Source organism: Macaca thibetana, chromosome 11 (assembly GCF_024542745.1).
Source record: "Macaca thibetana thibetana isolate TM-01 chromosome 11, ASM2454274v1, whole genome shotgun sequence".
Taxonomy (NCBI): Eukaryota; Metazoa; Chordata; class Mammalia; order Primates; family Cercopithecidae; genus Macaca; species Macaca thibetana.
The window spans coordinates 105,745,976-105,767,570 of NC_065588.1; the positions used below are offsets into that span (position 1 = coordinate 105,745,976).

The 21,595-nt window shown below is 53.3% G+C and overlaps 1 protein-coding gene across 1 annotated transcript in view; it reads right to left on the bottom strand.

The window, feature by feature from the left end:
- The window catches only part of MMAB (metabolism of cobalamin associated B), a 282,131-nt gene that overhangs the window by 41,134 nt on the left and 219,402 nt on the right, over nt 1–21,595 (bottom strand). The gene's annotated exons all lie outside the window — the stretch shown is intronic.

A 21,595-nucleotide genomic window follows, 5' to 3' on the forward strand; every position in this document is an offset into this window, starting at 1 on the left:
CTGTTCCCTGCCCCTTCAAAACGCACCGCATAAAGCAGTAATACTAATACTGAACGCTCACTGTGGGCTAGGCGTGTTTACGCATCACCCCTTCTCATCTCTGACCGGATCTCAGTGTCATTGCTAGTCTCATCCCTGCTTTACAGGCCAGGAAACCGAAGCTCAGAGAGATCAAGTAACTTGTCCAAGGCCACACAGCTCATCAGCATCGGAGGCCGGATTCAAACTGACTCCAGAGCCTGCTCTTAGCCCCTATGTGTGTCTGATGGGCTCGGCTCAGTGTGCAGGCTCACTGCGATTTTTTAGCCTTCTGTGCTCGGGCTCGTTTTTCTGGATTCGGATGTACTTGACCGGGGTGGGGCTTGGGCCTGCATGTTTTCCTCCCCACGCGATTTGAATGAGCAACCAGGCCGGAGGCTGCTGTGCCCTCAGTGATGGCGCTGGCTGACAGCCAGCCTCCAGCCTGTAGGAGGTGGGCCTGGAACCCTCCCCAGTGTTCCTTAGATGTCCACAGCAGCTGTGAGATGGGTGCAGGGGGCAGAGGCTGAGACCCCCAGAGCCTGTTTGCTCCTCGCAGCCCTCTCTCTCATCCCCTGGGGACAGGATGTCACTCCTGGGGCAGGGGCCAACTCGACACTCCAGTGAAGCGGCTGCCGGTGTGCTTTGGCCAGAGCAGCCTTTCAACCCAGCCACCACTGCGGCCACCATATGGGCCTGGTGTCACACTCCTGGCTACCTTGTAGACAGTTGGCACATGCGGCTGTCACCCCTTTTCATTGCCTGTTGCAGTGGTTCTCGCTCTCAGAGCTGCACCTCGGAACCACCTGGGGAGCTTCTAAAAGACCCGCGAATTCCTGACCCCGCCCCAGCTGTTCCGAGTTCATCTGTCTCAGCGGTATCTTTTTGAATAGATAGCTTTTCAAAGCTCCCAGGTGGTTCTAAAGTGTGACCAAGCACCACGTGGTGCTGCACGACTGTGGTCCCAGCTACTCAGGAGGCTGAGGCGGCAGGATCGCCTGAGCCCAGGAGTTGGAGGCTGCAGTGAGCTATGATGGTGCCACTGCACTCCAGCCTGGGTGACAGAGTGAGACCCCGTCTCTAAAAAATATTTTTAAAAAGTAATAAAATGCAGCCAACAGGGCTGAAGATACCAAGCCAGATGACTCCAAGGTCATCTCTGCATGCCATTGTGGTGGTTGAGCACTCCAGCCCTGCCCACCCCCGGCCACGTGACCCTAGGCAAGACAGCTTACCTCTAGAGGCCACAGCTTCCTCATCGGGAAAGTGGGACTCATACCCACCTTATGGAGGTTTCATGGGGATCACATGAGAAAATACACAGAAGGCCCTTGACACAGTGCGTGGCACATGGTAAGTGCTCAATAAATACTCATAACTGTCTTATGCTAAAAGATAAGGGTGTCTCCCAGAGTCCCACAACTTCAGAATGATGCACAGAGCTGGCTCAAGACGCCCTGCCCAGATGGTCCAAAGCCCCTGGGTTGAGACCCTTTGGGTCGGTGTTGGAGAAACACACCTAATGTGCACTGGCTTTCCCACCTCCCTGCTTCCTCTCCAAAGAGGCAGTCACATAGCACCGGCGCCCTCTTTGCCTGGGAAACTGCAGTGCCTTTCAAGTCATTAGCTGGAACCGCTCCCAGCCTCTGCAGCCTGAAGTTCTCAGAGAATTCCCTGGTTCTGGCAAGGGTCTCACTTTGGGAGGCAGGCAGGAAATACTGTGGTTCCTTCCAGATAGAGTAGCTGCTGTGATTGCACTGATGTCGTTTCTGTCAGTGAGGAGTCCTTTTTATTTATTTATTTTTGACACTGTCTCACTCTGTTGCCCAGGCTGGAGTGCAGTGGTGCCATCTTGGCTCACTGCAACCTCTGCCCCCTGGGTTCAAGCGATTCTCCCGCCTCAGCCTCCTGAGTAGCTGGGATTACAGGCGTGAGCCTCCACGCCCGGCTAATTTTTATATTTTTAGTAGAGACAGGGTTTCTGCCACGTTGGCCAGGCTGGTCTCGAACCCCTGACCTCAAATGATCTGCCCACCTCAGCCTCCCAAAGTGCTGAGATTACAGGTGTGAGCCATCACACCCGGCCTGGTGAGGAGTCTTTCCTCACCCAGAACATTTCTGTGGCCTGCTGGCAGCCAGTCGCGTTGGTGGCTGGCTCCAGGTCAGCAAGCGTGGTGGGGAGCTGGCCCTGCCCTTCGCTTGTGCTTGGCCCAGTCAGCTCCTTCCTCCTCCACGGCTGTTTTCCTCCTTGTTTCCTCAGCTAGCGCCCTTCAGAAGACACCTGGCTCAGGGGCCCGTACCTCGCAGGTGCTTCCTTCCCCAGCCCTTCCTGGTTTCCAGCTAATTTTGGACAAGCTCTTTGGTTGTCTCTTAGCACCTCCTGTCTTCTAGGAAGGGGCAGAGAGCTGGATTTGAGGCCAGGCACTCTGGTTCCAGAGTCTGAGCTCTTTAGTTCTCAAATTATAATACTTTTACTATTACAAAAAGTGTTTATACACTGTAGAAAGAAAATATAGATGAGCAAAAATCACATCAAAGTACTGTGTTTTTACCACACAGAGATTACCCCTATGAACAGCTGCCACCTTTCCCTGTGTGTGTATGTGTGTGTGTATACATGTGTACATGCTGTTCGATAAAGTGAGATCATCCTGTACGTGCTATTTTGTTACCTACCTTTTTGGTTTCCAGTCACCTTTCTCTGTCAGTATGTTTCATCTCTAATGCCCAGGCTATAGTCACATTTCCTCCAACTGGGCCAGGTGTCCGGCACCCTGTCTAATACCACACACCTGGCTGTTACAGCCCTGGCTTCTCTTTTAATCTAGCACAACAGCCGCGCACATACACACACACACACACACACACACACACCCCTTTTTTTCTCCATGATATGACTTGCTCAAGAGACCCAGCTGGCCATCCTGCGGAACACCCTGTCTTCTACAGTGATCATTCAGAATCCAGCCCCTCCACGTGGCTTTGGGAGGTCTTGAACCCTTTACTGAGCACCTCCTATGTGCCCAGCATGGTGCTAAGTGCTTTGTGTGCTTTATCCCTGTGAATCATTTCAGTTCATTGAGCTAATTACCATGCTTATCCCCATTCAGTTGGTGAGTAAACTGAGGCCAGAGTAGGGAAGTGATTTGCCCAGGGTCACGTGGCAGAATGGGATTTGCACGTAGTTCTGTGTGACTTCCGGGCCCTGCTCTTAGCCCATGTCTAGACTCTTTCCCCAGGGAGGTGACTGGTGACCTCTTTGAGCTCCCTCTCCCCGCCTTGCCTAATTGACAGAATTGAGTTGTCACATCCACCCCAGCGGTGCCGGCCGAGCTCACCCCTCCCGCCCCCTCAGCCCTGGCTATGAACACCTCAGACCCCCCACCTACACAACAAACAGGCAAAGGGAGCAACCTGCCAAAGAACACGATGTGTGGTCTCGCAGCACTGTGCCCGAAGCCCCCACCTCCCCACATCCAAGGAAAACCTGGCACTGGGCCGAACCTCACACCTCATGTCCTCAAAACTGAAACAGACAAGGGCAATGGTCTGCCAATGGATGCGTCAGTTGTTTGTAATTAGAATCCAAAAGTGTCAGGGTCAGGAGGACCCTTGGAGATCACACAGTCCATCACCTCATTTGCTGTGAATGGGGCGACCAAGACTCAGAGAGGGCAGGAGACCTGCCTCAGGTCACACAGCACCCGCCTTGTCCTCTTTCTTGCTGTTTGGTTTTCTCCATGCAGCAGGGTTGTCACAGGAAAAGCACTTGCAGTCCAGAGACCGGTCTTCGGGCTCAGCTTCTGCACTTGCTGGCTGTATGACTTCCAGCCTGGACTCCCCTGCACCCCCAGCTCTGGGCCTCAGTTTCCTCAAATGTAACATCCCAGGCAGGGTGCTAAACCCCTCAGGCATCATTCCACTTCATTCCCACAGCAACCCTGCAGACGAGGTACAACAGAACCACAATTCCTTGTCCAAAATCCTGGGGCCAGATGTGACGTGGAATTGAGGATTTTGCAGGTTTTAGGGAGACCCCCCGGCCCATGTTTCATTCCACATGGCATCTGGGGCAGCACCATCCACCCGCGACTCTATATGAAAGGTATCAAGAGTCCCACTAAGTGGAGTGAAGGCCATAAATAGTATGTAAGCCTCTGTGGCACTGGCCCTTTTTTTTGAGACAGGGTGTTGCTCTATTGCCCAGGCTCTAGTGCAGTGGCAAGATCACGGCTCACTGCAACCTCGACCTCCCAAGCTCAAGCAATCCTCCCACCTCAGCCTCCTGAGTAACTGAGACTATAGGTGTGCGCCACGACGCCCTGCTACTTTTTCTACTTTTTGTAGAGATGGGATTTTGCTATGTTGCCCAGGCTGGTTTCCAGTTCCTGGGCTCAATCGATCCTCCCGCCTCAGCCTTCCAAGGTGCTGGGATTACAGGCATGAGCCACCATCCCTAGCCTGCTGCATTTGCTGACAAATGAACTTTGATGCCAAGGTCCTGGGTTTCAGAGTGTCTTGGGTTGTGGGCCTGAATTATTTTCCTGTTTTGCAGAGAAGCAGACGGCTGCTCTCAGACAGGCCCAGTGACTCACCCAAGGGAGTGTGCTCGGGTTTGAACCCTGTCCGTCTGGCTGGATGAGACCACCTGCACCACAGGGTCTGACCAGGGCCCATCTTCGTCAGTCAGAGTGAGAGGGCTCTGTACTGGCTGGTGGGGGGTGAGACACCATCCTGCCTGGTACAGGGCGAGGGCAAGGGGCCCCGGGTCCCAGGTACACTGGCTCAAGCTATCAAGTCAAACCAGAGTCTTCTGTCTTATTTTTTCTCCACAATAAACCTTGTAATGCGACAAACGAGGCTGCAGAAAAGTGGCCGAGTGACAGGCCCGTGACTTCAGCTGCTGGACTCTCTTGGGGTTTCTGTTTCCTTCCAAAAACCAGGGCAGCAACTAGGGGGCCACAGCCCGAGGGAGAGGGAGGGGCTCCCTCTCCTCCCAGACCAGCCCCTGCCTCCCTCCAGACCTACGGAGGGCATAGGAGAGGCCTGAGCACATCGATTCTCACCGCACTCAGGCTTACAGAGCAGGGAGCCACTTACTTGCACAGAGGGGTAAGAGACGGAATGCTAACTGGTCCTCTTTTACAGGCATCTGAGCCCAAACCTCCATGCTCCCTCACTCAGATTAACAGGGTCTGTTATATGGTGTTTTGTTAGTTTTTTAATCTCTCTGTCTCTCTCTCTTTTGTTTTGTTTTTTTGTTTTTAGAGAAAGGGTCTTCCTCTGTCACCCAGACTGGAGTGCAGTGGCGTGATCACAGCTCGCTGTAGCCTTGAACTCCTGGGCTCAAGCAATTCTCCCATCTCAGCCTCCTGAGTAGTTAGAACCACAGGCTCATGCCACCATGCCTGGCTATTTGTTTTTTTTTTTTTTGTAGAGACAGGTTCTCTATGTTGCCCAGGCTGGCACATTGTCCTGGGCTCAAGCGATCCTCCCACCTCGGCCTCCCAAAGCACTGGAATTACAGGCGTGAGCCACTGCACCCGAGCTGTTAGGCATATTTTAAATCTGATCAGGAAAATATCCATTTTGAGGCATTTGGGTAATGCACTGGCTGAGGCCATGGCGGCCCCCTTGGACGCTCAATGGGCACTGAGGCGGTCCTAGGCACCTGGGCATCCTCCCTGCCCAGAGAAAGAAGTTGCCAGACTCCACAGCCGCCAAGGGCTGCAGGCACGATCCAGCCCCTTCCTCATGAGCACTATTCATTCAACAAACGTTAAATGCACACCTTCTATGTGCCAGGAACTGGGCCAGGCCCCAGGGAAGTGAGGTGACTGACCAGAGCGCTCCTGTCCCTCTTCGGCATGCTGGCCGTGGTTCTGGAGGCTTTCATGTCACTTCCTCCACCCATACTCATGGCGAGCCCAGGAGGAGAGTGTGGTGAACCCCATTTTACATAGCAGGAAACTGAGGCCCAGAGAGGAAGTCCCTACTCCAAGTCATGCAGTCATCAGGTGCAGAAGCTTGGCCCTGAGACAGGTCTCTAGATTCAAGCACAGTGCTCTCCTTTATTACCCTTGCTGTCTTGGCCCCAGATGTGGAGGTAAGCATTTGTGGGATAAGGGAGGTGAGCAGGACGTGGAGAGGGGAAGGCAAGGAGAAAACCAAATGAAAGAGGACAAGGTGGCTTGCTGGGTGACTGTAGGCAGGTCTCTTGCCCTCTCTGGGCCTCAGTGTCCCCATCCATTGAAATAATGGTGTCTGTTTACTCTGCCAGAAGCACCCATGCTCTCATTTAATCCTCCTAGCAATCAGTATTTTGTGGACTCTGGACTCAGATCTGGCTTTGATCCGTGGCCTGACTACTTCCAGCTATGGGGCCTTAGGCAGGTCACATTATTTCTCTGAGCCTCAGGTGCCTCATCAGTAAAGTAGAAATACTAGGAAATAATGCACATCTAAAACGTAGCTCAGGCTGAGCGCTGTGGCTCATGCTGTAATCCCAGCACTTTGGGAGGTCAAGGCGTGCAGATCTCTTGAGCCCAGGAGTTGGAGACCAGTCTGGACAACATGGCAAAACCCGTCTCTACCAAAAATACAAAAAAATTAGCTGGGCATGGTGGCACGTGCCTGTAATCCCAGCTACCTGGAAAGCTGAAGTGGGAGGATTGCTTGAGCCCAGAGATCAAGGCTGCAGTGAGCCGAGATCGTGCCACTGCACTCCAGCCTGGGCAAAAGAGCGAGACTCCGTCTCAGATAAACAATTAAATAAATAAAATGTAGCCTGGCACCTAGTACTTAGACCCAGCACCCAGGGGATAGGAACTATTGTTATTATCAGAGAGGGGGAAACTGAGGCTCAGAGAGGCGATGCGACAGCTCAGAGGTGACCAAGCCAGGATTTGAATCCAGTAGGACTGACTCCAAAGCCTGGGGCTTCCTTTCATCACTAGGCAAGGCTGGGTTTTGCTGCCATGTCCTGTCCCCAGAGGGAGATTGGAGGGAAGAGCCACCCCTTTCAGTCCTGAGGGACTTAAGCAACTAGTTGGATCTGGCTGGGCTACCTGCGACCACAATGTCAGCCAGTAATGATCACAGGTCTGGAAGTTGGAGGACATGACCTTGGAGGAAGAGACTCCCCTCAAACCGAGCACCTGCCTTCTATTGCTAAGACAGCCACATCTGCTCCATTCCCCTATTTGACTTCACTGGGCAGGGAATGTTTTGTGCACACGGCTGGCCTTGTCCTTGGTGGGCATCAGAGCGGCTCTCATTGACCCCACGTTACCATCTCCTACCATCTGCCTCAAAGAGGCACATCCACCACTTGATGGGTGGACATTGGTCCATCAAGATCATTCCCCGATAGAGCCACAAGGACCTACACTCTGCAGATGAGGAAACCGAGGCACAGAGATGGCTCACGCAGTATGGTTGTGGCAGAGGTGGGACTCCAACCCAGGCTCTGAATGGCTGGGGCATCCCAAGGTCAGGAAAAAGAGCATGAGGGCTGCTAATGTGTCCTCGCCGGCCCTGGGAGACGCTAGTACCTCTGCTGATGCCAGTAGTGAGTTTTGACCAGAGTTGGCTCCAAGGAGGACTGAGGGCACATAGATGCAAGAGTCACGGCTTTGATGAGGAGTACGGTGAAGTGTGTGGCAAGGCCAGGATTGGGACTCCCTACCTCCCCACCTGCCCCATGTGGTTGAGGAGAGCACAGCATTTCTAAATGCTGTGTGACTTAGGTGAGTGGCTTCCCCTCTCTGGACCTCGGTCTCCTTCTCATACCTGAGATATTATTCCCAGTCCCATGAGAAGCACCCGGGGGCTGTGGCCTGGTCTTGTTCCCTGCCTGCATCTCAGCATCACTCTGATAACCTCTCCCTGCTCAGAGGTCTCAAACTCACAAGCCTCCAGGGACCAGGCAGGCAGCCACCAAACCAGGCTTAGGGAGGACACGGCAGGCCCCCGCCCCCAGCTCCAGCCAGCTGTTGCCCTGCACGGTGGTGGGCCCACCATCCAAACCTTTCTATTTAGTTTTTAAAGATAATTCAGAAATCTGGAATTGTGGATAAAATTTGATTTTTAAATACTGTTCAGTAATAAAACCAATATTTAAACAATAACAAATGATTATGTCAAGCCCGGGTGCAAAATGGAAACTGCCCCAGGGTTGAGACCTTCAGAAGCCGGCCTCCCCTGGCTCTGGGGAGTGAGCTGGGGTGTAGGGGTCACCCTCAGGGCCCCCTCCCCGGAATCTGATTACCCCTCAGTGCCCCATGAAGCGGCAGGCCGGCGGGTGGCAGGGCAGCGGGGGCAGCGGGGGCACCGGCGGCTGGGTTGCCAGCTCGTCCCCGGGAGGCACAGATGGTATTTTTTTATCAGTGTCAGCACCGACTTCTTTCTGCTCTGATGACTAGATTCTAAAGAGGCAGTGACATTATTCGAGATAACAGAGGGAGCAGAAAAAGGGTCAGCAATGGAGAGAAAACAGCAGAGCCAGCAGATAAAGGGGAAGCCAGAGGGGGCGGAGCACCCTGGCTGGGGGTGCACCCCCCATTCTTGAGGTTCCCGCTCCCTGAGCCTGGCTCCCTGTGGTGGGGGCTGGAATGCCGCCCGGCCCAGGACAGTGGAGAGACCCAGACAGCTGCGCCGAGCCGCCTGCTCTGCTCCCGGCAGCCCTCCTTGGCCGCCTGGCCGCCCATTCCGCCTTTTCAATTCGATTCAATTAGGTTGCCCCGCTCGGAAGCTTGTCTCCTCTGATATCCAGTTTAACTGACAGGGGATTAGTGCTGTTTGTATTACACACACACACTCTCTCCGGCTGCTAAACCGCCGGCAGGGCCCTGGGACCCAGGTTATTTATGGAGCTGGCTGGCCATACTGTCCCTCTCGGACCTGCTTCCTTTGGAAGCAGGGGGCTGGGGGCCCTGCTCTGTGCTCCCCCTCCATCCCGCTCCCACCACTTCCTGATCCAGGGACCTGAGGGCCTGGGCAATGGAGCGGAAGAGCCCAGATAGAACTGGGTTCACATCTCAGCTCTGCCACTTGCTGGCTGTGTGGCCTTGGCTGAGCAACATTGCCGCTCAGCCTTGGTTTCTTTATCTGGAAAATGGAGATGAGGAACTGGCTCATCAGGTGGTTGTGGGGATAAAGCGAGGCGGCAGGTGCAGGGCATTGAACACAGGAACTGCATATTCACTGTGCATGTTCACTCGGTACATGGGACGGGGTGACGATTCTGCACCGGCTGCTGTGCTGAGTCACAGAGGAGGTCGTGGTGGGCCATGCTGATCCAGCCTGCCTTCCGGAAGCCCACACTCGGGTGCAGGAGAGAAAAATGAACATGGAGTCCCTCCCGGTGCTCACACAGGGAGCCCTGGCTAGATGGGAGCCATGATGACGGTGATGATGATGGAGATGGAAACAAGCGGCACGCCAGGCCCTTTGCCTCTGCTATTCCCTCTGCCTGGAACATCCCCGTCCCCCCAACCCTGCCGCCACACACACACACACACACACACACACACACACACACACACACACCCCTCCCCACCATGCACACACGCCTCCCCCATGCCCTCACACTTCACCTGGCTGGCACCTGGCCTCAGTTTACCACTCACCTCCTCCAAGAGCCTTCCCTGACCCACCCTCCTCCTACTGCAGTTCTCCCCTCTTGCCCTCCATCTCTCCCTTTGCTTTATTTCCTAATGTGCCATCTTCTGTTGACTTGTTGCATCGCCTGTCTCCTCAGGAAACTGCCACTTCCCGAGGGCACACACCGGAGCCCACTCACTGGTCCCCCGAGTCTAGCACAGTGCCTGGCTCATGCTAAGAACTTGAGTCTCTGGATGAATGGATGCATAAAGGAATAAATGAATGAGCAGAAAAGTAAACAGACAAAGGCCCCCTTGCCTGCAACGTGGCCGTGCTGCTCAGCTCAGGACATCTGGCCGCCCTAGGCCACCTGCCCAGCCCTCCAAAGGGAAGGAAGGGCCTTTATAGACCTTCCCTCTCAGCATCCAGGGAACTAGTGAGTCCTTTGAGGTGATGGGCTAGAAGGCCCCAGGCCTAGGAAATGTGCTTATTTGGGGGGAGGGCCTCATGCTGCCAGCTCCTGTCTGTATCCTCTCCCTCACTCCGTTTCACAGGTCTTGGGCGTGGGGGCACTGGCCCAGATGAATGCGGGTCTGAACGTTTCTACAATTCAAGGCAATGAAATAGTAGCCATTACTTACTGCACATACTGGTGCCAGGCTTAACACCCATGACCTCATTTCATTCTCACAACAGCTCTCCATTCCCCAGAAGAGAAACCTGACAGTCAGAGTTGTGGTGGGATCTGCCTGACATCACCCAGGCAGGAAGGGGTGAAGCTGAGATCAACCCCAGGACTCTGAGGTTCAATACCTGCTCGTTCGTCTAACCTCTGCTGTGTGCCAGACACTTTGGTGTATGCTGTCTCCCAATGTCCTGAGAAGTAGGTATTCTATGCCCCACTTTGCACAAGGGAAATTCGAGGCTCAGAAAGGTGAAGTGGCTGAACCTTAGTGTCGTAGCCTGCTAGGGGCAGAGCTGGCTGGAAACACGGGGCTTCCTGTCCTCTCATTCAGTTTGTAACCTCTACCCTGTGGCTTCTTCCTCAACTCAAGGCCCTGGCCCTGGGGTGTTTCAGATCGGTATAGGGCCTGGGTGGGCAGTGAGGGCACGCATCTATCAAGCAGCAGTTGCTGAGTTTCTCAAAAGCCCCTGAAATATGACACAGTCCCTGCTGGTAAGGGCGATGTCATCCAGTTAGAGGAATATCAAATAAATATGTAAAGAGTTACAAGAATTCAATGACATATAGGAACATTGAGTACTCTCCGAGGGTGCATGCATGACTCACGAGTCTGAGCATTTGGGCAGGGAAGGCAACCTTGAAAGATACATGGATTTGGAAACAGAAGCCCACAAAATAATCATTACAATTACAATGAACGGGTCATTATGATGATGATAATAATCATTAATAATGACTACAATTCAGCCCCATATTTGTAGGTCTTGCTGTTCCTGTTTCACAGACAAAGATAATGAGGCTCAGAAATAGGAAGTAGCGTGCCTAAGGCCAGCCAGCAGGTGGATGGGGCTCAAACCCAGAGCCTTTGATCCCAAAGTCAGTTCCGCTTCTCCAGCCCTGGACTTGCAGAGTGTCACACTCACAGAGTGTCACAAGCAGCAGGTGATCTGGCCTGGGTCTTGATGGTTGAGCCAGCATTTGTTCCAAGGGCCAGCTCCTTGGCCAAGAGCCAAGTGTGGCTGGGGTGGAGGTAGCCAGTGGATGTACTGCCTGGGTTCAGACGAACTCTTCCCTGCCCTCCAGGGCTTACAGGGCAGAGCAAGCTAAGCAAACTGATGATGACAGTGAAGAGCAGTGGATTCCAAGTTACCATGGGAGCCAGGGAAGAAGAGGGGTACATATCCCAGCCTTGTGTGGGATCAAGGAAGGCTTCCTGGAGGAGGAGGTACCTTGGTGAAATTTTGGCTGGGCTAGAAGGTGAGAGAGGGCATTTGAGGCAGCAAAGGCACTGAAGTGAGCAACACTGTGTTGTGCACAGAGAATCCAAACGCGATTCTGTGTTCAGTTGGAACCTATAGTAAGTATGAAGCAAACATAAAGCAAGTTTTATCCTGAGGGCCCTGGGGAGCCAGGGTGGGTGTTAGGCAGGGATAGTGGGGTCGTAATGATGCTTTAGAAAATTCTCTGACTGTGGCATGATAAATGGAGGGGGCGGGGGAAAGGAATCAGGTGAGAGGTACAATGGCTGGAGAGGGGCAGTGGCATTAGGGACAGATGGAGAGGAGGTGACAGGAAGATTTTGTAGGTTCCTGGAGCGGCCTTTCAGTTTTGGAGTCCACCTTGTCACCCTGTTCAAGGAGTGGGTATACCCCACTTCCTTTGTTTGAGACTTGTTCTCACTCTGTCACCCGGGCTGCTGTGTGGTGGCATAATCACAGCTTACTGCAGCCTTGAACTCATGGGCTCAAGTGATCCTCCCATCTCAGCCTCTCAAGTAGCTGGAACTACAGGCATGCAGTAGCATGCCTGGCTAATTTTTTACTTTTTTTTTTTTTGTAGAGATGGGGTTCTTGCTATGTTGCCCAGGGTGGTCTTGAACTCCTGGGCTCAAACAATCCCCCACACCTTGGCCTCCCAAAGTGCTGGGATAACAGGCATGAGCCACTGTGCTTGGCCATATACCCCTCTTTTGATAGTCTCCGGCTGGAGGTGGGTTTTCCCTGCTGATGCTCTAGTTGGCATGGAAGCCCTTTATATCAGTGTTCTAACTAGGGCTCCTATAACAAAGTACCGCAAATGTGGTGGCTTAAAACAACAGAGATTTACTCTCTCATGGTTCAGGAAGCCAGAAGTCTAGAATCAAGGTGTCGGCAGGACCAGGGTCCCTCTGAGACTCTGGGTGGAACCTTCCCTTGCCTCTTCCTAGCTTCTGGTGTTGGCTGGCAGTCCTGGGCTTGTGGCTGCATCACTCCAGCCTTGGCCTATTGCTGACACATGGCCTTTTCGCTGTGTGCCTGGCTTCACATGGCATTCTCTCTTATAAGGACACCAGCTCGCCCTCATGACCTCATCTTAACTTGATTCCATCTACAAAGACCTCATTTTCAAATAAAGTCACACTCATGGGAATCCGGGGTTAGGACTTCAAAATCTCTTTGTGGGGGACATGATTCCACTCCCAGTAACCCTTAAGGGGCTGGGCATGGTGTCTTTTTTTTTTTTTTTTTTTTTTTTTGAGACGGAGTCTCGCTCTGTCGCCCAGGCTGGAGTGCAGTGGCCGGATCTCAGCTCACTGCAAGCTCCGCCTCCCGGGTTCGGGCCATTCTCCTGTCTCAGCCTCCTGAGTAGCTGGGACTACAGGCGCCCGCCACCTCGCCCGGCTAGTTTTTTGTATTTTTTAGTAGAGACGGGGTTTCACCGTGTTAGCCAGGATGGTCTCGATCTCCTGACCTAGTGATCCGCCCGTCTCGGCCTCCCAAAGTGCTGGGATTACAGGCTTGAGCCACCGCGCCCGGCCAAGGCATGGTGTCTTATGGGGGTAATCCCAGCACTTTGGGAGGCTGAGGTGGGAGGATTGCTTGAGCTCATGAGTTTGAGATCAGCCTAGGCAACAAGGTGAAACCCTATCTATACAAAAAATACAAAATTAGCCGGGCGTTGTGGTAAGCGCTCATAGTCCCAGCTACTCGGGAGGCTGAGGTGGGAGGATGGCAGGATGGCTGGAGCTCAGGAGTTTGAGACCAGCCTGGGCAACATGTTGAAACCCCATCTCTACAATAAAATACAAAAATTAGCTGGGTGTCGTGGTGAGTGCTTGTAGTCCCAGCTATTCGGGAGGCTGAGGTGGGAGGATGGCTTGAACCCAAGAGGTAGAGGTTACAGTGAGCTGTGATTGCACCACCACTGCACTCCAGCCTGAGTGATAGAGCCAGACCTTGTGTCAAACAAAACAAAACAAACCCTAAGGACAGGGTGTTTGCTGGTTTCTGCCTCTGTGGTCTCCAGCCAGAGCCTGGCATATGTCTGTGCTCAGAGGGGAGTTGTGGATAGAATCAGGGTATCCAGTCTCTCCTCCGTGGGTGACCACAGCCCCTGCTGCCAACAGCAGCAGCCACAGCCCGCTTGGCATCTGGGCAAGGCAGGTCTCCCGGGAAGCCCCCTCCCACGGGCTGTTCTCCGAAAGAAGTGGTGTTGATGTCGGCAGGTGCCTGTCACTTCCCTTCCCCAGCAAAGTCTCAAACTGTCAGAATAAGTGAAATAGTCATTGCCTATCTCTGCGTTTGAGATTTTATTGGCAGTTTCATTGTCACCCAAAACAACCTCCTTTTCTCCGTTGGCGTTTTCCTCAGGCGGGTCTGTGGGCAGGAGGAGGAGGCGGGGCTGGCTCCTAAAAACAGGCCTCGGCGGGTCATGGTGCTGGCTCCACTGGGCTGGGGTCAGCAGGGGCAGAAGACCCCCATGGTGGGGTCTGCTGTGACTTGGCTCCTGCAGAGCGCTGCTGGGCACTCTCTCTGGGGAGCCAAAAGGAAATGAGAGACGGAAGACAAAAACACCCGGAGGGCCCCTGGAGATGGTCACGATGGCCAGATGGGGCAGCCCAGACCGAACAGTGGGTCCTCAGCCCTTCCCCAGCCCTCCCCCGTGGGAATTAGGGAGCCATTATGGTGGTGGGGTAGGAGCATGGGCTGTGGCATCAGACCCACCTGGCAGCAGGCACCTTAGAGCAAGCACTTCCCCCCGCAGAGCCTCAATGTGCCTGTCTGTCAAATGGGGTCCTAACAGGTACCTGCCATCAGCTGAGGGCTTGATCTGGGCTGCACACCCAGTTATCCTGTTCAGCCCTCCCCGGAACCCAGATAGGTGGGTGTGCTCAAACTCCTCATTTTCTTTATGTGGAAACTGAGGCAGCCCAGCCAAGGTTACCACGGCAGACAAGTTGCAGGAGTTGGGTTTGAATCCAGGCTGTGAGACTCCAAGCCTTGCTATGAATCCACTTTGGAGGGTTAGTGGAAGGAGTGTAGGTGATATTAATTTTTTTTTTTTTTTTTTTTTTTTTTGAGACAGGGTCTCATTCTGTTGCCCAGGCTGGAGTTAAGTGGCGCGATCACGGCTCACTGCAGCCTTGACCTCCCAGGCTCAAATGATTCTCCTACCTCAGCCTTCCAAGCAGCTGGGACTGCAGGTCATGCCCAGCTAATTTTTAATTTTTCATAGAGGCAGGATCTCTCTATGTTGCCCAGGCTGGCCTCAGACTCCTGGGCTCAAGCGGTCCTCCTACTTTGGCCTCCTGAAGTGCCAGGATTACAGATGTGAGCCACTGTGCCCACTGGTAATAAAGTGTCAACACACTACTAGGCACATGGGACAAAAAGCCATCTGTTACTATTGTTGTTTGGGCACGGGGTAGAATCTGGGTCCCTTGGCAGTCACTCTCTGTCCTGGGACTTTCTGGACATCACTGGGTAGTTTTACCCACAGGGTGGCCTAAGAAGCCTCCAAAGGTATGGGGTGAGCTTAGGAGTTCCACTGGGCCTGGGGGTCCCTGTGTGGGGCTCCATCCTGTTTCATGCTGTGATCCTGCCGGCACACACCGTCCCTGGCCCCCAGCAGGGCTGGGTGCCACTCTACCACATCCAAGCATCACAGAAGGGAATCTGAGGCCCAGGGAGCTGTCCCTTGCTCAGGGCTCCTGAGCCAGGGAGGCAGATGCAGTGGTTAGAACCACAGATTCTGGAGTCAGTGAGCTCCATGTTTGAGTTCTGGTGTGGTCACCTGCTGGTTGGTTAACAAGTCGGTGAGTCTCATTGAGTCTCAATTGCAGCCTCTGTACATTGGGATAATAAAAGATTCCCCTGGAAACTGGGTACTGTGGCTCTCACCTATAACCCAGCTACTCAGCAGGGAGGCTCACTTGGGTGGGGGAGTTCGAACCTGTAACCCCGGTACTACTCAGCAGGGAGGCTGGCTTGAGCCCGGGAGTTTGAGGCTGCTATGAGCTATGACTGCACCACTGCACTCCAGCTTGGGTTACAGAGTGAGACGGTCTCTAAAAAAAAGCAGATCCCCTGGTTAGGTCAAGGGGCCAGATGATGCTACACAGAAGACATTAGCACACAGAGAAAAGAAGAGTTTTGGCATCTGCAGGCTCCTTGAAGATCTGAGACTCCAGCCCGTCTTGGTGCAGAGGGGGAAACTGAGGCCCAGAGATTAGGAAGGGTTTCCACTTAGCCACCAAGGGGCTCGTTCCTTGGCCCTGTAACTCCCGATCCAGAACGTCAGCCACCTCCCCAGCTGGCGTTGTCCCAGGAGTCCCCTCTGCCCCTCACCTGCCCTTCTCCCCATGTCTCTGGCTTCGAGAGCCCAAGCCGCGGGCCCGCAGTGAGGAATGCCATTCTCCCTCTCCCCAGCACACTGAAGGTTTTGAAAGTTAAAGTATTACCGTCGGCTTTGTTGTTGCCTAACTACGACAGACAAATTGAGAACCAGTTGTCAAAATGTCAGTGCACAACAAATCAACATGCAGAACGAGTCTCAGCGCTCTGCGGTGTATAATTAAACAAAAAATCCCTTTTAGAAATTTCAGCGAGCGTTGGTTCCACTTTATATTTGTCTGTGTGATTAATAAAGGCAGCTAATTTTCAGACTTTAAAAACAGCTAGAAAATAGCTCCTAATTACATATTAGGTTCCTCGAGGCCCCCGCTGCGCTCTGCCGGCATTGGTGGGCCCAAGAATTTGGCAGAGTCTTAATTGCATTCTGAGCATCATCTAATTTTAGTTAAATGTAATGTAATCAGCAGCAGATGTCTGAAATAAAATATGAATTATGAATATGATGAAATTTCATTCTTGAATAAAAAAGTAATTTGCTATTTAGTTCATTAAAGTCATAGAGGTTTATTAGGAGCAGGTATATGTGGCCAGATGAGGTTATATATTAAGTGATATCTGGGAGACAGAAACCCCAAAGGGATGGGAAACTTCATCCAGGAGTGTTCAGTTATGATTAATGATTGTAGGGGCTGGAGAGGCTCCTGGGGATCTTGAGTTTACCCAGCTGGAGAATTCCCTCGGGCTCTTTGAGGCAGGTCCTGAGTTTTGGGACAAGGGGACTTAGAGAGGAAAGCCCTGGGTGCTGCCTCTGAGCCCTCTCCTACCCCTGGCACCCACCCCCACCTCCTTCCCGCTTCCAAGATGGGCACAGTGGAGAGCTGGCTCCTTGGACACTGCTCTGTGTGGGACACTCACCTGGGCCTGGTGACACAGCATGAGGTGGTGATCAGCTTCCTACGCACTGAGCAGAGATTGGGGCTCTGCCTCTCACTGTGTGACCTCAGGCCAGAACCTCGGTTTCCCTTTCTATACAAGGGGGCTAATCATAGTACTTATCAGACACTCTGAACAATACCTGGAATGTGACAAAGCCCCCATTTAGTGTTAGCTGCTGGAGTTGCTGTTATTAACTATAGAGATCATATTTTAAATTTGTATTAAAATGCCTTTTTTTTTTTTTTTTTTTTTTTTGAGGCGGAGTCTCGCTCTGTTGCCCAGGCTGGAGTGCCGTGGCCCGATCTCAGCTCACTGCAAGCTCCGCCTCCCGGATTTATGCCATTCTCCTGCCTCAGCCTCTAGAGTAGCTGGGACTACAGGAGCCCGCCACCTCGCCCGGCTAGTTTTTTGTATTTTTTAGTAGAGATGGGGTTTCACCAGGTTAGCTAGGATGGTCTCGATCTCCTGACCTCGTGATCCGCCCGTCTCGGCCTCCCAAAGTGCTGGGATTAGAGGCTTGAGCCACCGTGCCCGGCCTTAAAATGCCTTATTTTGTTTTCATCGTGTGTGTGTGTGTATTTGTGTGTGTGTGTGTGTGAGTGACACGGAGTCGCACTCTGTTGCCCAGGCTGGAGTGCAGTGGCGTGATCTCAACTCACTGCAACCTCTGCCTCCCGGGTTCCAATTATTCTCCTGCCTCAGCCTCCTGAGTAGCTGGGATTACAGGTGTGTGCCACCACACCTGGCTAATTTTGTATTTTTAGTAGAAACAGGTTTCACCATGTTGGCCAGGCTGGTCTCAAACTCCTGACCTTAGGTGATCCACCCATCTCAGCCTCCCAAAGTGCTGAGATTACAGGCACGCGCCACCGCACCCAGCATATTTTCATCTTTTTTGTTTGCTGTTTACAGCTAGGGTCTCACTCTGTCACCCAAGATGGAGTGCAGTGGCACCATCATAGCTCACTGCAGCCTCCCAACTCTTGGGCTCAAGCAATCCTCCTGCCTCAGCCTCCCAAGTAATTGGAACTACAGGGCACACACTACCACACCTGGCTAATTTTTTATTTTTTTTTGTTTTGTAGAGACAGGGTCTCACTATGTTGCCCAGGCTGGTCTTGAACTCCTGGCTTCAAGTGATCCTCCTGACTTGGCCTCCCAAAGTGCTGGGATTATAGGAGTAAGCCACAGCACCTGGTCTGTTTTTTCTTTGTAAACAGCCTGTGATGCAGATAATAAGTTCCAGTCTGTTTTTTTTAGCTGAGACTGAGGGAGGTTAAATGATGTGTCTGCAGTTGCACGGATAACAATTGCCGAAGTCGCCCGGCGCGGTGGCTCAAGCCTGTAATCCCAGTACTTTGGGAGGCCGAGACGGGCGGATCACGAGGTCAGGAGATCGAGACCATCCTGGCTAACACCGTGAAACCCCGTCTCTACTAAAAATACAAAAAACTAGCCGGGCGAGGTGGCGGGCGCCTGTAGTCCCAGCTACTCCGGAGGCTGAGGCAGGAGAATGGCGTAAACTTGGGAGGCGGAGCTTGCAGTGAGCTGAGATCTGGCCACTGCACTCCAGCCCAGGCTACAGAGCAAGACTCCGTCTCAAAAAAAAAAAAAAAAAAAAAAAAAAAAACAATTGCCGAAGTCAAGATTTGACCCAGAACCGTCGTGCTGCCGGTGTTCACTGCTACATCCAGAGCAGTGTCAGGACAGCTGGTGGGAGTCCTGGCCGAGGATTCTGGAGGAGGTGGCTCATCTGCCCCAGATGGAGGCAGAGAGAGGAGAGTGAGGGACAGATGGGTAGGCTCTGCCAGAAGATGCTCTGGGCAGGTTGGGGACAGAGGCTGTCTCTCCAACCTCCCACTTCACACCGACCAATGATTTCCTGCAATTATCTGGAAAAGATTAATTAGTAAAGTGCACCATATTGACTAAAGGCTGCCCTGGCGATCAATAACTTGGGAGAGTCTCCCAGGTGCCCAGAGAAAAAACCGAACTGGAAAGTCGGGGAGGAGGCTCAGCTGTGGCGGGTCTGAGACTCGTTTTGCAACACTGGGGTCGTCCACTGGGCCCTCTGGGTCGGGGCCAGCTCTGTGTGACTCCCTCTGGGTCGGGGCCAGCTCTGTGTGACTCCCTCTCAAGCAGGACCTTTTGCCTCTCTGAACCTCAGTTTCCCCACATGTAAAGTGGGGGGCTGGACTGACCCCTATCCAGGGATCTTCCTTCTACTGGAGGAAGTTCTGGGAGGAGAGCAGGCACTCTGGGGGTACCGGCAGCTGATGGGGCGGCTGCTGTGGTGGGAGCCCCCGTCTCTAGGGCCTGACTTTCCACTGCTGATGTGGAAGCCTCAGGGATCTGTGGTGGCTGCCATCTGAGGGTGAAAGAGGATGTCTGGTCTAAGGAAGACCAACGTCTACTGGCTATGGTTTCTGGCAGGGCAAAGAGTCAAGTGTGTGCATCATACGGGTTAAAATGATAAGCCAGGGAGACGGGAATAAGAGTTGAAACCCCAAGCCCCCACTTCCCCAAGCAGTGCCCTAAGGGTCTCCTTGCCTCTTTGAGCCTCAGTATCCTTCTCTGTAAATAGCACGGCCCTGCTGAGCTGCTGGGAGTCTCTGAAGGGTTGGTGTGAGCCCATGGCCCAGCCTGGTGCCTGCACAGAGCAGGTGCAGGGTCAACAGAAGCTGCTGTCACAAAGGTCTCCTAGAGTCTCCCCCAAGCCCCGGTCAGCATCCCAGCAGGACATGGCATTCCACTGGGATGGTACCAGCAAAGAGAGTTTAGCAAAGGGAGTTCTGTAAACAGAGTTGCAAACCAAACAGGGATGGTGAGACCCTCGGGGTCTGGAAACAGCAAGGACCCCCCTTCTCACTTCAAGGTCTGGTGGAGCAGAAATGGAGTTACCAGATCCCACTAGGAGCTGGAACCATGGAGAGGGGTGCCACCAGGCGGGCAGGAGCCTTCGTCACAAAGGGACACATTATTGCCAGGAATGCAGCACTCAAGCCATCTGAGCTGGGCAGAAACACCCTAAACTCTCCCTCTGCCCGCTCCCAGCCTCCCATTGGATGATTCCAGCTGGACGTTAGAGAAAAGGCGGCCCCCGATGCTGTCTATGGAGGTCAGCTTCCCAGGGCAAAGAGCCATGCAGGGAACAGGAGAACGGACCAATGGTAAAAGGGAAAAGCCCTTCTTCCCAGAAATGTGGAGAAGTACTTTATGGGAGGAGGCTTCTGGGTGGCGGTGGGCAAGAGGAGGTCTTCACCAGGCAGAGACTTCACCCCATGTTGCAGACCCCGAGTCCCATGAGGCCTCACCCTGCCTGTGAGAAGAATCTCACTTCACACCCAGCACTCCCGAAACAGAGCTCCTTGGGAGTTGCATGGATGTCAGACACGCCTGGGTTTGCCAATTTCCAACTTATTTGCTTATGCCCTGGATGTAGCGGCTTCACCTCTCTGAGATGAAATGACGCCGCATCAGCAACATCCCCAGCATGGTGCTTAATGCGTAGTGGGGACTCACAAAGCACTCCCTCCCTCCTCTTTCCACCCTCTTTCTAATAAGCCACCCGTACCACCAGTCATTTATCTAATAGTGATTGGGCTCCTGCCACGTGCCAGGCCTGCACCGGGCCCTGGCCCAAGCTGCTGCAGAACTGAGAATCATTTGTCCTGCAACAAACACTGAGCATCTCCTCTGAGCCAGACTCTGGGGATACAGCGGCCACAAGACAGCTCTGGCCCCCGCTCCTGTGGGGTCCACGGTGTCTCAGGGAAGCAGACTAGAAGCTGGAGTTTGGGAGTTTGGGATTTTAATGGAGTGTTGGGGGGACCTGGATGTCAATCAGCAGCACCCATCAAGGAAAGAACCCCTCCAGTATTCTCAGCCCAACATCTGGGAAGGAGTGCTAGAGGGGGTTCTCAGTGTGCCAGACCCCAGCACACAGGTCCAAGCAGCCCTCAAGTCCTGGGCGTGGAGGAGTCTGGGAAGGCTGGACCACTCGGATACCTTCCCCTCCACTCACCCCTAGGACCACCGCCCACCACCTCACCTCCCACCAGGACTGGAGGGCGCCGGCCTGCCACCCCCTGGCCACTCCCTGGCCCAGGTCAGCCGCCTGCCCCTGCTCTATTCATCAAGGGCATGACAGCTAAAATTCATTTGAAGATGAAGAAAGTGCCCGCTAATCCGTTCTGCAAGACATTGATAGACTAGCAGCTCAGGGAGAATTGCACGGCAGTAATGAAATTAGGCTAAAACTGCTGGCGGATTGCAGATAATTGCCCTTGTCTGTCACTAGGAATAACATCTCCCAAATCCAACACAATGATTGTTCAAGTTGCAGGAATTTCTTTTCTTTTCTTCTTCTTTTTTTTTTTTTTTAAAGGCAGGAGAGGCAAGGCCAATCCGGGTCTTGGAAGCTTTGCTGGGGCAGAAGCCTGGGGTGTGGGAAGTGGGCAGCTGTATACTCACCACCTCCCCTGCCCAGCCTCAGTCAATAGGGATGGAGGTCCAGGGCAGGAGGAGGAGGTCAGGACATTTTTCCCTGGACACCCTCCACTCGCATGTTCCAGCCAGTAAGGCCCTGGGTGGAAAGCGGGGAGGGAGCAGGGAATCTTGGGGAGTGGGGGCTAAGCAGTGACAGCTCTGGATTTGTTTTTGTTTTTGTTTTTGTTTTGAGACAGGGTCTTGCTCTGTCACCCAGGCTGGAATGCAGTGGTGTGATCATAGCTCCCAGCAG